Here is a 17,263-nt window from a genome sequence, read left to right as displayed (position 1 = left end):
CGATAACCAAAGGAACTGTTTCCCAATGAAACAGTCTGCTTTGATATCGCTTTGCTTGCCGCATCACACTTTTCGGCACTAGGTTGTAACATGCGTTGTTAAGATAACCTAGTATACAGTTAAAAGCTCCTGGTCTTCTCATCGACTTTCTGTTACAATTTATATTTAAAAATTCTTTTTGTATCTAAGCCAGGTGCTTGAAGTACATGTGTGCCTTACGTTGTAAAGTGTAAATATATGAGAAATGCCATAACGAAAGAAGATGCAACAGAAATCATAACGGGTTGACTACTGTAAAGTTAACGGATTATAGAAGCTGTATATAGAAAAACTCCACTCCCCAGGTGGCGCACCTAAATCTAACACATAGTCATCTGATTTCAAAACAGGTAAGCCCATAGTACGACAAAGCGGGCGTGCCCTTGGTTCGCGGCTGGCATGATCTCTGGCTTGGCAGTTTTCTTTCGAGTTCGTAGACTTTCTATCTCAATGATTTACAGTTCCGAAAAAGAGAAGGTCTTCGAGACTAATTAACACGGCATGTTTTCGATAAAAATGCTAATCGGCCGAATTTACATTGGTTTAATGCTACCTAATAGCGGCAGTTGCCAGCCAATGTCGATACCAGTCGTGGTGTAGCCGCACTGCAGGAACATTGCAGCCGTTGATTCTACAGTTCGGGTTTTGACGCAAAACTCCAGGCCTTTATTTTTTTTCGTTTTTCTCGCCGGGTTACCTAGAAACTTGGATGCATTTTTGGAGCAAGCTGCATGTACGCTTACAAAGAAACAAGCTGAGTGCCAGTGCAGGTTGCCAACATTTCAGGGAATTAATCTTGCAACGCGTAGTAAACCTGCGTACTTTCGAAAAGCTCAGCTGGACCCTTAACCAGCCACACATATCTCCACTTGTGTTTTTATTTCATGCTTCATAATTTAAAATGCATGCAATGTCTCGGAGGGTAAACCAAAGAAAAATAACAGGAATGATACAAACGGTTGCACTTGCGCCATACACATACGTAGTTGCTGACCACCGTTTCGCTTAGGTCTCATTGACCCTTCCCCTGTTTATGCTCTTAAGATGACAAGAAGGCATAAGCTCCACAGCTGCACGATATCATGTGCCTTCAAGGCTTGCTTTAGTGGAATTTTAAGCAACTCAACTACCATGATAGACGACGGCAATAAGCGTTTTACAGCAGTAAGGAGCAGGTGTGGGAGGGACACAGTGATCGCTTGTAGAAAGCTAATCAATCTGAGAATATGCTCTACGTCTTTAGGAGATAAAAGAGATTCATTTTTCAAAGTTGGTTCACTAAATGATGCCAAGCGAAGTGTGATATAGTAGAAACTAGAAAAAAACAAGTTCATGTCTATCATCTGTACTACACGAAATCAGCGGCCAGTATTACTTCAACGTCGAAAGCTCACTGTGGCGGTGAACAGGTGCCCACAGACTTAACACTAATAATAGAAAGCATGGCTTGGACTGCCACGAGCGCCGCGAAACGTTAGCCGCCAGGAAGATAGAAAGTTTTTATTTAAAACTAAATAATTCGCTAGAGCCGGGTGGTCGGGGCCCTTAGTCCAGGGCTCCGCTGCCGGCAGCTGACTTGAGGAATAGATGGATGATCCAGGCCTGCTGGTCCAGGGTGCTGCTTGTCAGGGCCTCCTACCACTCATCGGGGACAACATAGGCGCTCCAGCTGACAATATAACGATAGACGGTGCGCTGCTAGGTTTGACTGCTTTTTCTCCTGTGCCAGATTGCCGCGTAGACAGCGCGTTTCTCTCAGTTTTGCTCTCCGATGCAGCCTCGCAGGCCGCGCCAACGCGTTGCAGTTTTTTTATCGCAGGAACCTGAAATTGCGCGTTTATCTTGGCCTTCGCTCACGCGCCTTAATAGTTCGAGCAGTGTGGTACGCTTTCATGTTCACCCATGTATGCCGAAACGTCCGGCAGCGCACTACACTGGTCAAAACATCTTTTCTTTGGGAGAGATTGGCAGCATTCGGATGATTTAGCAAGGCGAGTGAGCGAGGCCGCTTCCATAAGGCCGTCACTGGAAAACTGATCCTGTATGATGAAGGCTGTTAGGTGGATTCTTCCCGGAGTCACAGAATTTCCGGCGCTCGTGCCAGTCGGCATGATGACCTCCTGAGGTACGAATCATGGGGCCTTACAAGCAGTGGTCAAATTCTTAATTCCGGCGAAGTGACCATTCTGCCGGTGTGGCCTTGAGCGAGTACGAAGTTGCCGTCGTGTGATATGGTCAGCTGTTGCAGCCATCGTGGTGGAGATTCGTTGCTCTGTTTTGTCACAGCTGCGATGCGGGGAAAATTTGCTTCTTTGGAAAGGTACGTAAGTGCAATATCGAGACATCGGATGGATGTGTTGCGAGTCAGGGCGTCGTATTTTGTCCTTTTTATAGGGTCCTTATGTAGTATGCTCATGAACAAAAAAACTGCTGGCGCTTTAGCATTGCTAAGGACGAAATATTGCACGCAAGCAAGTTTTTCCAGCTGGACACTACCGCCACATACCTAAAAGCGCGTATGTTGCCCACTACGTTGTCAACGCAAACATAAATGAACACAATGAACGAAGCGGCATATCGCTCCAGTGCCGCGTTTCTGCTATAATGTTGTCAGCGCAAACACAAGGAGCGCAGGTCTATCACTACCGTCCCGTGGCTCAAAGCGTGAATCAGGTGTCCACTCACCCAGGGAGGCACTTATCCACGTTTCCTTTCCGTTCGTGACTTTTGCGCCCAGATGTAATTGGATGAAGACGACGACGTTCAATGCAGAGCGCGAGAGTGTGGTAGCTTAAAATGAAGAGTTATCAGCACCGGTGATAGCATAATGCGTGAAACTGCCAGCGAAACCTCACTGTTCGCGCCAGCCCGAGTTCGAAAGCCAGTCGCGGCAATATTTGTTTTATTTCTGCAGGTGTCAAAAATGCTTCAGACAAACCTTGTTTTGTTTTCAGGATTGCTAGTAAAACAGTACTTTCACACTGAAACAAACTACGAGGTCCAAACATTGTTGCCCATGAAACGGCGATTAACAGGCGTATAACAGTCTAGAGATAAACCTAGACATGTTACTGCACAGGCGCCGGTATACGTTGGCGAAGCGATACACTCTGTGCCTGAAACATATCATGAAGAAATCAAAACTCGCGTTTACCAGCCTCAGAAAGAAACAACAGTGGTTAATATAGGCAGGCAAGCATTGTAAGTGGTAAGGAAAAACATCTAATCTGGCCAGGGGCTGACTGCAAATTCGGGACACAGGACTGAACAAAATAGGAGAAAAATACTGCTTTGGAAGGGATTTCAGAGGCTCTCTAAGGTAACGATTAGAACTCCACCAATATCTCTCGACAGGACAGTATACAACACTTTGATATTACCGGTATTCACGTATGGAGCAGAAACATGGAGGCTAACCAAAAGAGTGCGGAACATAATTGAGTACAGCAGAACGAGATGTGGAAAGCAAAATGATAGATGCAGCGTTAAGAAATTCGTAAGTTTTAGGTATGCTGTCCAGACGCCGTGATAAATTAGTGGTTATGGCGCTCAGCTGCTGACCCGAAAGACGCGGGTTCGGTCCCGGCCGCGGCGGTGAAATTTCGATGCAGGCGAAACTCTAGACGCCCGTGTACTGGTGCGATGTCGGTGCACGTTAAAGAACCCCAGGTGGTCAAAATTTCTGGAGCCCTTCACTACGGCGTCTCTCATAGCCTGAGTCGCTTTGGCCCGTTAAACCGCCATAAAACAAACCTCAACCAAACGTACGGTGTCACCGCCACGCCGCCGTCTCATGTATAATAGCAGAGAGGTGATAACAGGGGAGGGCGCCCGGCTGGGGCCGACGCCTCTCGCGCACCGCTTTTAACGTGTTATTGCGTGTTGAGTGGCAATTTTTTACACAGCCATGGAAATACATGAAAACGCAACATCCAAGCGCGCCTGTAAAGCACAAAAATATGGACACAACACACAAAAACGCATGCATTTTCTATCGACTGCAGAGTTTCAACTGTGCGGTCAAAGGCGTGATAAATGTGCATATGCGGCCTCTGACTGTAAGCTCAAGACGGCGTGGTTAATCAAAATAATTAAAAAAAGTTTAGAGAATGTTTACTACGTTCGAAACAGTGCAGAAGCACGGATTCTGCTAAGTAGAAGACGACGATGAGCGGGAATTACCGCGGGAAGGAGCGAACGCGCTGGGCCACCTGCGGACGCTCAAAAGACCATTCTACTCGGGTCAGAACCACCGTATCCGTGCCACGTAGAAGATTACGATGAGCGGCCAGTGCCGCAGGACGAAGCACTCCTGCTAGGCGAGCTGGCAATAGACAAAGGTACAAAGTACAATTCCACTCGTGGTTGGTACCCATCGGGTTCTTGCTTAACCACTGGAGTGTCATTAAGGGCAATTCGATTACTTAAGGAAAATTAATCCAGTGCGAAAAAACAGGATGACGAAAAAATACACAAATGACAGCACTAGCGCTGTAGATGTCCTATCTGTTGTGCTCTCTCATTTCAACCCGTTTTTACGCAAGGCTTTAAATTTACAGCATAATCAAGGTTCGCATTACAAAATGTGGATGGAATCAAGACTGACAGTTTTCAGTGAGCATTTCTGCCAGTCTTTTCTTCTAGCACACCACTGTTGTTTAATTAATTAATTATTAATTAATTAATTTAGAACCCACAGCGCCCAGAGGCATTACATTGGCTGTCTTTCATTGCGTTTGGGCAATGATCTTGACTGACGTTATTTGTGAACCGTTCTTGAGTGCAACATTTTTCACCAGCGAACACTTGCCAGTACAGGTACTTTTTAAGAAATTAAGAAATAAAAACAATTTGCTTGCATGAATAAAGGTGTCCAACGCTTACAATCACTTATCCTCGACTGTGAAATAAATTCGGAGTCTTTTGAACTTTAAGATGAAGTAAAGCTAAATCCGCAACACTTAAGGTACGAGGGAGTACTAGCACGGCTTCTCCTCAAAGATTTTGCTACCTTCCCTGTCAAGCGATCGCTGCTGGAAAAATATTTATGCTAGGGCTTGTTCGCCAATTACATCAGTAAAAACCTTACATAGCTTACTGCAAAACCCAATGCCACTGGGGCGCCAGCGTCCCGGCGCCATGCCTGATTCTAGGCCCAGTATGGCGCTGTGTACATGGGATGCGGTATACTGGGTTACATACTTTCACGCTGCAATGGTTGCTGTGGTAAAAAAAAATGAGCCTGGATGAAAAGGTAATTAAAACCCATCAAATAGTTGGCATGGACTAAAAGAACGTTATCGCTGTTTTTTTAACTTTTTAAAGAAAAGCTGGTTGCGGAAGATTTCGAACCATGCACCTCATAACCACCTTACGGCACGTTATCCACTGCGCCAAACAAACAACTTTTTTGTTTGCATGAAAACAGTGCCGAAAAGGAAAATCTGAGTGTGCGTGTGCCACAACACGCCAGGCTGTGTAATACGAGCGCACAATACCACTGCACGTCCCCACCTTCCCAAACATCAAAATCTGGAAGGCACACACGTGCATCTAGATAGGGGAGCCAGCTAGAGGGCGCACTCCTCACGGAACAAAGATTTTTATGACCAGGGTGGTTCGGCGTGGCGGTCGATCATAGGGCTGTTCCAGAGACTAAATAATCCCATCAATAAAAATGGAACGCATAGCACAACAAAGCCGTACTTGCGGAATCTTAGCACTTTTGTACATTTGCACGCCAAGTCTCACTTAATATTACAGAGTCCCCGGCTCAACTCATGAAGTGAATTTGCGGCCGCCGCTAAACGATGAGCACTAATTAAAGGAGCGCTGAAGCTAGCTTTCCGGCTCTCGACATTTGCCACTGATGTTCTGACTTTCTACGCGGGTAGTAGCATGCATGAAAACATTTTAAATTGACAATTTTTACAGCGCTTGGCATTTGGCTGTGCTCTTATGACGCGCACGGAATTGTCGCTACACATGGAGCTCTGGAGCACAACTTGTTAGCATATTTCGCAATGTAACTTCAAAAGCGACCTCCGGAGGAGTGAAGGCCAAATTTTACTTCCAACTAAGCATGGTGTTGAGGTCAAGGCATCATGAAGCTGTGGGCGATCGACGGCTCCGCAGTTGATACTTAAACCAAGGTGGAGTGCAACAGTGAAACATCCCACAGGAAATAGCACACACAGGCGTTATGTGGTCTATTCTTTTTACAAATTTGTTCATCGTTCGGCGGACTATTTTTTAAGGTTTCATTTTTTTTGCACCCATGATTCTACTTGGCCGGAGCGGAAAAAGAGCAAGCGTATGCTCGCTGCTTCGTTGGCACCATTTGCATCCTGCGATGAAGCTAGATGTTAATATTTTTGCAGTAACGTGTGTTTCAATGTGTTCAAGCTCATATTTCAAGTTAGTGACGATAGCCTACAATTTTCCTTTCACTTTTTCGTTGCAGTTTGTTCGCTAACGGCTGAGTTGAGGGTCAGCGCTACGTCAATTACGCCAGCTTATTCCGTCTGTGCAGTCGAAATAGCAATAAATGTCTTTAATTTTTTATTCCATAGAGAAATGAATCCCCTTAAAAACAGAACTTCTAGAACAACATATTTCACTTCTCCGATGTGTCGGCTCCCAGTTTCCGCACCGCCGGCTATCTCCAAAATGGTACTGGGACTAGCGCGGTCTTAACGCGTATAGTGCTTGTTAAATTGCAATGAATGATATATCAGTGGTAAATCCAGCGTGTTAAAGCATATTCCAGTGTTTACTCCCATCCTACGAGCTGAAACAGTGCACTTCCTAAACAGCTCGAGTGAAATTTTCTGACAGCCAGTGTTATCAGCCAGAACCAATGCGAGAAATATAATGGTTTTCGTGTTGGAAGACACTGTTGGGCACTGTTTTTTGCAATAATACATGTAATGCTGAATAATAAATCAGTGGCGCCTAAACGTGCACCGCAGTTTTTGTATTCTTGCTTTCTATTTCTCCCTAGTCCCCGATGTCTTCGGATTTGCTCGTCTGTGCACCAAGATGTGACGCGCATGGGCTGCGGACCGCGAATACTATGAACAGGATAAAGCCCGGAAATTTTCTTTGTATCCATGTTTTCTCTCAGCCCACGTGTCCTCGCCGCCTTCCTACCCGCGATTAGAGCCACCTCTCCACTCTGTTAGCAGCGGAATGTTCTGCATATCAGACAAGCCACACCTGCGTCGGGTGGTTTCTATCGCACCTGTGGTGCTTGCGCATGCTGACTGACAACACTGCGCATATCTTCGGACCACATCACAAAACACGGTCTGCATTGAGAACTCCTTCGCTTAGCAGCACGCGCGAACAAACATTTTACTAAGGCCTCAGCCAACACAGTGCAGCACAGCTCAAGGTTTGCGCGGCCTCCGGATTATATCCCGGGCTGCCATGCTGAATTATCAGTGGTGCCCCCTCTAGGCCATGAAACTTGTTAATAGGAAGGGAGTAAAACTGGTCAGTGAACAAATACAAGAAACGATATCGTGTCAAGACGGATTGCAAGAAATGGGCATGGCCAGGGCATGAAATGCGAAGGGCAGGATAGCCGATGAAGAATGGTTTTTTAGGGCAACACAGTAGATTCCAAGAAAAGGCAATCGTAGTAGAGTGCCTCAAAAAGTCAGGTATGCGGACGAGATGCATTTTGCGGGCGTTAGGTGGCCGCAGCTGGTGCATAATTGGGTTGTTTGGAGGAATATTGAAGTGGTCTTTGTCCTGCATGGGATGTCGCTAAGATTTTATGCAGTTTGGCCAGTCACTCTCCGTATCACATTCAGAGATTCACCTTCGCGACTTGTAGGAAAGGCGTGCAGCGATGAAATGGCCTCTTCTGGAAAAGATGGAAAATTAAACTTAGTCAAGCTGTTAGAGTGGCATGTATTTGCGAAAATTATCTCCAATTAAAATGTAACCAAAATTAAAATATATCCTGGATATAACGGCTAGCATAAAGTAAACAAAGCTTTCGTGTTTTTTTAGACAAGAGGCCGATCCAAAACTAGGAACACTCTGTAGGAGTTCTGAGGTCTAGTTGGAGAGCCTTGGGCAGCATGCAGAGTAACGAGATACTTTTCCATCCTGTCCTCTTCCGAGGCCATGTCGATTCATACCCGCCACACGAGTCCTCGTGGAGTGTAGAATGCCGGGGACCTACTGGTAACCTTTGAACAGCCCTGCTACAATTGGCCTCCTCCAGAATCTTTGCTGCATGCCTCAGTGATTGCTCTAAAAATACGTGTATATTTCCCTCATCGCTTATTTTACGGCTAACATTCACTATATCCAGACGCCTTGTCGAACAACTGTCAGAAAGCTTGGACGCACAACAACATGCAGTTTGTTTGAATTCAATTCGTTCATTTTCCAAAACGGTTCCAAAGACAACTCTTAATAGTCTTCTGAACTGACAGCCCCACTCTCCAACTTGAAGGCCTTAAAAAACTCATAGTAAAAGACGGCAGTCAAAGCAGCCTATCAACGTATGAAAACAATCAAAGCTGCGCACCTATAGTAACTGAAAGACAATATTCAAAAATATCAAAAATGAACATTCATATCAAACAACAAGAATGCAGAGCATTGTTATAATACCGAAGTGCATAGTGGCAGGACAACTGAACTCATTTTAGAATTCATAATCTTATCTAGGCAGGAGTAACCAATAAGAGTTTTCAGTGCGTCAAGGTCAAATGTATCTTCTCATTCGAGATTAAAAAAGGAATTTTTACTCTTTACTGGATCAAAAGAACTTTTCAAGGTTTTTGTTTTAAAGTCATGGTAGATTGTGTTTTATTGAGCAAAACTTGTATTCGGTCAGGGAATCGAAAAATAACCACTATGAAAAGTTAGAACTACGTACATCTATTGTTTCCTATTGTAATGATGCCACAAGTTCAAAGAAAATTGCACCTTTTGTGGAGGGGCAATAGAGCCCGTTTACAAGCATTGATAAGTGTGCGTGCATGGAATAATCCCGTATTTCAAAAACACGTTTGTTGTGGTTGCGCATATGCCAGCAATTACATTACGCAAAACTTTAACCGCAAGCACATTTAGTTTATCAATAGTTCGTTTTTTTTTTTGCAGACCTCCAAACAAGACTGCGATATAGTTAGTGTGGGCTGCGAAAGCCGCATGATATAGCTGCAGTTTATTTCTTCTGGTATAGTATTCGTACAGCAAGGCAGACTGTCTGCTACCGCACAGAGATTCTTAACATTGTTTGCCTTATAACACAGAAGGAGTTTAAAACAACAGAAGCGTTGGTGCTGCATGTAAACTTCGCGACCCGAAGGTGCACCTTGATTTTGAGATGCAGTAGTTCAAGGCAGCGTGCCTTGTAACTGCATGCTTGTAACTACAAGCAGTAGTTACAAGACAGCTTTGAGCCTTCAATTTATCTTGATTTTTTTATATCACTACAGAAACATGGTACCTTATCAAAAATTCTATGTGAGCCTCTCACATCTGTACTTATTGCTGTATGGAGTCCATGTGATATACAGAGATATTTGTTAATGCATAAGTTCCTTATTAATTTTAAATATGGTTTTGATATCTGCTCCGTATGGTGTCCTCATTACTTCCATATGTGCGCTTGACGTAAAACAAAGTTCGTATTAGTTTCAACAGCCTCATGTGCGTTGTGCGATAAGCTCCTATTGGCTCCACATGTTGCATATGGTTTGCATATTAGTCATTCGGAAAATAAATGGAATTATGGAAATCGCCATGGGGAACTTTTTCATAGAGAAGAAGCTCTCTCACTTCTCCGTCAATGTAGTTTCACAAACACTATGCAGGCAGAAGCGGCATACAGACATTTATTGAAGGTTATTATTTCTCGGCTCAATTCAAATGTCGTGCGTCAGAGCTGAGAAGAAGCAAAGGAAACGAATATTTAATTTCCAGTGATCCATTAATGTAAGGAACGACTTGCATTTTTTTTCAGTTTAAAAAGCGTGCATATATTACAAAACCGCCTACTGCTAGCTGCGTAAGGAGGCATCGCCTTCGCCGCGGTTGGCATTAAAAAAACTTTTCTCGAGCAGATTTGTGTCTCTGTGGCAAATGTAGCGATATGCGTCACCGCTACTAGGCTTTAGAAGGAGAATTTAACATAACATTAAAGCCCATATTGACCTTCCCAAGAGCTTGCGATGCCTGTGGCAAATTTTGCTTAATTTAAACATTTCAAATGTGTTTTTCCCATTTTCCACCGAAACTTTCCAGTTTCTACCTCATTCACAGAGTGCTATATTACAACGCATATAGGCACTTAAAGGGTAGCATATTTCCTTCAATTACAACTTTACTTTCGTTTTGTTGATCACAAATGGCGGCAGGAGGCATTTTGAACTGTATCAGTGGAAACAGAGAAAGGCTACCGACAGAATGAGCGCTGAGCAGACTTCTTATAGGGCTTCATTGTTTGCGCTCCCAGAACGCAGGAAGATCTCGTGGTGCAGTATGGTGACTCGCTCAGGGTTGGCGCAAATATTGTCCTACATAATTGGATCGGCGTCGTTCCTTCAGTGCCTGTAAGGAGGCTGGTGATCGGTACACTAAGAATAAAAAAGCGTCACAAATAATAAAATTGCACAGCCCATGAACAGCTAAATTAAACACCATGCTTTTCTTACAGCGGGACACGGAAATATTTAAACGAAGTTTCAGAAGTGAGCGTAAAAGCGCAGGCTATGCGAGATGCATTAGTTTGGTCCGTCACTTTGCTGCAACTGAGGAAAGTGAACTCATAGCTATACGAGAGTCCATACTGCGGGCGTCTTTTGCTGCACTTGTTGAAGTATTTCCACGATTGAAGACAGATAAGCGAATTTTGCCCACGTTTAACTCACGCAGCCTGCACAGATGCACAAAATTCATTAAGCATATCATTAGTTTCACTCATAGTGACGGGTGAAGAAAACATGTTTTATAATAATACGAATTCCTCATTACCTCCCCAGACCAATCAACCTGACCGAAGAATTCAACGTTTTTTTAAAGCAATGAGGAAAACTAACTCCAGCAACTATTTTATTCCATGGGGGCCTTTTATCTCTTCAGTCTCATTTGTTAACTGATAAAAAGTTCTGCCGATTTCGAGATCGTCTGATAAATTGACACGCACATGTGGTGTGCAATGGGAAACAACTTTGACCCTCACATGCAACTAGTGCTCCACTTGTCCTCGTGAAGCCTGTAAATAACAATCTTTTTCGTCTTGCTCGAGATAGGTACGAATGTTGGCTTCCCTTACAAGTGACGCCAACATACCTACATGCAAAATATGGCAGGTGATGGCGGGCCAAATACGTTTGCCTGAAGCGATGCGAAGAGTGGCTTGAGCAAACCTGATTTCTTTTTAAGCCCTTCGCTCACCCATGTTTGGTTCAATTCACGCACCTGTCAGCGTTTTTCACCCCCAGATCAACTGGAGTTTTCCGAAAGTATACTTTCCAGAACATTGACACAATTTTTAAATGAAACGGAGAAAGTCCTTCCTTAAATGACTCAAGCTGTAGCGGGGCCTCAAAGTGGGCCACTTTTTGCATAAAACAAACTGAGACCAGACAGTTTCACAAAAGCAAAATGAGGAACATTTGGGCTACAAAGCCTAAAAGATTTTTTAGTCGTTCATAGTATATGCTTTCATTTGACAAGCAGTATATCGATGACTCCAGAAGGCGCTTAAAGGAGCGCTGAGAGAACATTTTTTTGATCAGCGTACCACTAAACAACTAGGCAACCTAGGCGAACATTCTCATAATTGCAATATAAGGCTTGTTTGAAGAGAACGCTAGTTTATTTCTTTCAATTTCGAGGACTTAAAAGAAAATTACTGAAGTACTCGCAATACTGACACAAATAAATATGTCCATCACGCTTAAGTTTTAATGAATGGAATTGGACTAGAGATGCTGCACCAGTAGCACCGGTTGGAAGGTTCTTATTGTGCGATATTTTTTCTGTGTCAAATACTGTTAGCTTTTCTAGAGCAGCGTTCCTGATCTTGAAGGCAGCCATATTTAGAAAGCCAGGCAAAGATACAGTGTGCATATTGTCTCATCGTTTATAATCAGTCCAATCATGAAACGATGCAAGTGTACTTGACAAACAAGTCAGTGAGAAACATAAATTTGCCGGTATTTTTTTCTCGTGGGATCAGTGTGAGGTGCACCTACATGCAGTAAGGGGGCTACTGTGGACTCAATCATGAATGACGGTTTATATCGCGTGTGTCGATGATTCCTTTGCCTCGGACAGCATATATACATGTCAACAACTCTTTTTCGTGGAGATTAACTGATGGGTTCACAGCGCGCACGTCTACTTTCTGCTAAAGTCGGCAATTGTCGGCAGCTTTCACAGCAGGCAGGTGCCCTGTGAACATCTACCGGTAGTAAAGTGTATTGTCCTAAACCTTTTCTTTCAGTTGTTTATAACAAAGCAGTTTACTTCGTTGTTGTCGAAGACGAAATTGTTAAACACAAGGCAAACGCGGCAATTCTCAACGACTTAAAAGAAGTAAAGTGAAGCCCTCAACGACAAGGAGATAGGGCCCTGCCCTCCTGCTGCAGCTGAACCTCAAATTCTTGCGGTAAAGCTTCAAGAAGGCCAAGTACCTTAAACTTCTTTTTCGCACATATTCACAAGGCCGACATTTTCTTCCGTGAAAAGCACTTATGATGATACATTCAGGAGTCCGGCATTGGGGTTGAAATCGAATGCATAACTACATCAGGATGACTGCATTCAGGTTGTAAATATCAGGGCTGCGCTTGGCGACACACCTTTCTGCTAGGAGTACGGGCCTTGGACACCAAACTTGATTCTGAGCAATTATTTCGGGCACTTAGTGTAGCGGTTTCGTGCCTTAGTTCATTGCTTCCATAATCGTGTCTTCTGTGTCAATCTTGAATAATTAAGTAGATCGTGTAACGGAGGCTGATTTTTGTGAAAAAAGCCAGCACTAATTTTTTCTTCTATAGCGACTGTACTCTCGCCGATTTTAACGACGAGAATATCTTCGATGAAATTCCGTCTGGTTGGGTTTAAAAAAAAATGTTGACAAGTACAGCACAGCAGCTAATAAATTTATTTCTAGCCTAACATTCCTAGAAAAACTCGTTCTCTCTTCCAGGGGTGAGTGTGAGGCGGATAAACAGAAGCAGGGAGCGGGCTTCGCTTTTGCTTTGCTGTCAATTGGCGAAGAAAAATAATGTACGCGGAGGGGAGTGCCGTATACCTTCGCCTATTTACGGAGTCCTGTTTACTCTCACCTTTGTGAGCCGGAGGTAACAGCAAAGGGAAAGCAAAGACCGCTGCCTGCTTCTACTTAGTCGTCTTGCAGTCATCCCTGAATTAGGGACAGAATTGGCTAGGAAACGTGGGGCTGAAAGAAAAAATAGTAGTTTACGTCAGTATATGTTGAGTTTTGTCCCTGATTTACTTTCGAGCCTGTTCTCTCACCCTCATAATTTCTGCCCCACCGGCCAGTATCTGCTCAGTGCAAATATCACACACGATCTTTTTGAGGAAAGCTCGCATGTTGCTATTATTGATCTTGGAGTGTCATTGAAAGGCATTCCTACGCATTATTATTCTCATGGATATTTTACTGTCGCCCCAGTCAGGATGTGCGTCCACTACTTCTCTGGGTAGTTGTATTCGCTTTTGACTTGCAGTATTCGCTGCTTACTGAACCCCGTCGTTCACATCTCATGCACTTGTACGTTAACGCTTCCCATATTTACTTTTTCACCAACCGTCGCGTTTTGCCTCCTAAAGTACTAAACGGTTCTCTGCTGTTCGTTTATGCGTTACCTAAAACCCGACCGCGGCGGCCGTGTTTCGATGGAGACGAAACACAAAGAGGCCCGTGTGCGGTGCGATGTCAGTGTACGTTAAAGATCCCCAGGTAGTCAGAATTATTCCGGAGTCCTCCAGTACGGCAGCTCTTTCTTCCTTTCTTCTCTCAGTTCCTCCTTTATCCCTTTAATTACGGCGTGTTTCAGGTGTCCGCTGATAATTGAGACAGATACTGCGCCATTTCCTTTCCCTAAAAGCCAATTCAATTGAATTCAGTTCAATGTTTACCTAGAACAGCGCTGACATCGTCAAGCAGGAGATTAGGAAGCTATTCGCCACTGACCTTAATCACTGACCGCTCCCAATCAATGTTCTGTATACTTTCTGTAAACAGGCATTGAATCCTGCCGGAGAGATCGCGACTCCCTATGTGGCAGCCGATATGATTAAATATTTACCACTTTTCACGGGGAATAACATGGACGCTGTGCCTTTCCTACTGTTATTCTCAGGAATGTTTGCAATACCTCTCACATACCACGGTTACGTAATGCGTGGTTGACGCCTGAGGTTTCGCCGGAATGAAGCGATTGCTCGTAATCTATGAATTTTATACAGAAAGTTGGCTATATAAAGCGCCTTTCACTACCACTGGATTTATAGCGTGTATATGGTTTCGTATTGATTATCACAATATGCAGGAATACCCCAATATGCGCTTTTGTATTCGTGGTGAACATTTTAATGCTTCGAAATACTCCGTACTTTATAATCTCCCTTTGAATTAACCTTACAAGTCAGGCCCACCATTTAATCTGTTAAGCTATACGCGGAATTTTACGCGTCTACTTTCTTAATGTGATGCCAGTTAGTGCGGAAAAATTGGCTATACCTCACATCTACTGAAATATACAACAAAACCTTTCACGACTGCATACCAGTCCTCTTTGAATATCCACACCGCTTTTCATGTGAGCATACAATCTGCGGTTTGGGATTTTACCTTTTTGCAGGTAAATGTTTTTCGATTATTTTAAGTGATGGTTCCATTCGTGATCACTTTCCACTATTTTCCCACAGCAACTTGTTCTTCAGCCTAGTTTACAGCATATAACAGAGCAACATCGCATGTTCCGGCGAAGCGATACACCCAGAAACAGCCTTTTATAGGCCTAATTACTTTCATCATTTCCATTCTTGCAGCGCTCCGCACTTTATTATTGATACAGTACGCAGTAAAAACCGATTCAAACTGCCTAATATATTGATGCATCTGAGCCGAAGTTTTGGTAGTTTTCTAAAAAGAAATTCCCGGGCGCCCTCATTGACATGTAAGATATAGAATTATTTTTTCATCAGGTTAGGGCGAATGCCAAATAAAAATTCATAATTGCCTCTTGCTGTCTACACTTGATTCATTATTCAGTTTTGAGCAAGCTGTTGTGGCTCCTAAACTGACTGCCTCAGCGCAGTGCCGTCATCTCCAGCGACGAGAAAAATTTCTGAATACTTCTCTCGCAAGGCCTCCAGAGAACTGATTGGCAGCGCTGTGTGAGGGCAAAATTTTTCGAAAGTGGTGTCATGCACGCCATGCCACCAAAACCCCTTTTCGACTACTAATACCAAACGGCTGAGAGTGGCCAATTTCAAGCTACTATTTGCGAAGGAGTCCTCATAGAAGGCGAAGTGGAGGCACCGTCGCTCAGAACGCACAGTTAGGCTTAAGGTCTCTCTCATTGCCTAATGTATTCCAAACAAAAAGAAAATGTGTTTGGGACTGAAATTTCTTCAAGGTTGATGCCAATCACACTGAAATGCGACAAAGATGAGATGTATGATTGATATACCCCAAAAAATAAAGCAGGGTTGGATATTTAAAAGGCTCGGTTATTATATGCACTCAAAACGTCTCCGCACATGTTTATTACAATAAAGGACATTTGTAACTTGAAGGCAGCTTTTTAATCCAAACATTGCATCGTTACTGGATATCAGAATAGACGTAATACCTGACTTTTTTATTAAGTGGATGTTTCATAATAGCACAAGTGCGTACTAGCCAAAATCAGAAACAAATTTGTTGTCACTTCTTTGATTCCAAGTGCGCAGGCAGTTGCGTACACCTGTCAACTGTCATGGTCTATTTTGTTACTTGCCCAAATTTTACGGCTATACAAAGAAATGTGCCGTTTTTGTCTTCCGATTTTCTGCTGAAATGAATTCTGTGATGATTTTCTGAAGAATTAGTTCGACTAATTGTTACGAGTATAAACTAAACTTAGATTGCTTTGAGAAGCCCAAGAATTATTCTGTCGATCACAAGTACCACTAGAAACAGGTAAGGCGTATTATGGCTTTTGGTCTGAAAAGATAACTTGGACAAGCCGTATATGATTGACATAACTTGGAACTGAGACGTGCAATGCAATCCGTACTCTTGATTTAGTTTATCAGTTATCCGTCAAGCGTGTAGTTCAAAATGCGCTTGCGCAGTGCGGTTAAATGGGCTCTCCTGCATAGTGTGCCTTCACCCATCGAAAATATTTTAGTATTTTGATATTTCCAGATTTATTGATGATGTTTTAGTTCTCGAAGACAAAAGCCAAGACAGCGCTTAACAACACCTTGCGTCCCTCTTAAGCCTTTACTGCCTTGCTTTTAATCTACTAGACTATTCGCGAGCTACCAGTTGTCGACAACCGGCTATGAACAATCCGCAGTTTTGGTACGTAATGTTATTGTTGCCGGTTAAGAGGCATGTGAGAAGGATACTGGTATCCAAGAGGAACAAACAGCTCCCCTTCAAACCTTGCTAAAAGCCCTGTAGCGAGAATGTACTGCATGATATCCATAAAACACCTGTCCTCTCTTGACGCTAGCTAGTCCGAACAAGCAAGCTCATCACGTGATCTCTGCTGGCTACCCCTAACAAGGTGCTTGTTTCAGTTATATGAAGCTCATAAAAGAAGATTCGTGACTCTGATCCCAAGTAAACCGCAGAAAGCAAGCAGAAGGCAACAGTAATGCCATGCACGAATGGTTTATCTAAGAGTTTAAAGAGGGTTACCAGTCGATGAAATGCTAAGATGGCTTCTCTGCCTTCTCTGACAGCGCAGTTAGCTACGGAAACAAAAATGATAGATGTAAAGTTAACAGACCGGAAGTGGCAGAGTGTATGAGGGAATAAACGCGTTTAATGACATTCTAGTCCAAATCAAGAAGAAGAAACGGGCTTGGGCAGGGCATGTAACACGAAGGCAATATGACCTCTGGTCCTTAAAACGGCAGCGGAATGGATCCCAAGGGAAGGCAAGCATATTAAATGGCGGAAGAAAGTCAGGCAGGCGGATAAGGTTAAGACGTTTGC

Source organism: Amblyomma americanum, chromosome 7 (genome assembly GCF_052857255.1).
Source record: "Amblyomma americanum isolate KBUSLIRL-KWMA chromosome 7, ASM5285725v1, whole genome shotgun sequence".
Taxonomy (NCBI): Eukaryota; Metazoa; Arthropoda; class Arachnida; order Ixodida; family Ixodidae; genus Amblyomma; species Amblyomma americanum.
The sequence above is the reverse complement of the archived record's forward strand: the minus strand, read 5'-3'. Positions refer to the sequence as shown.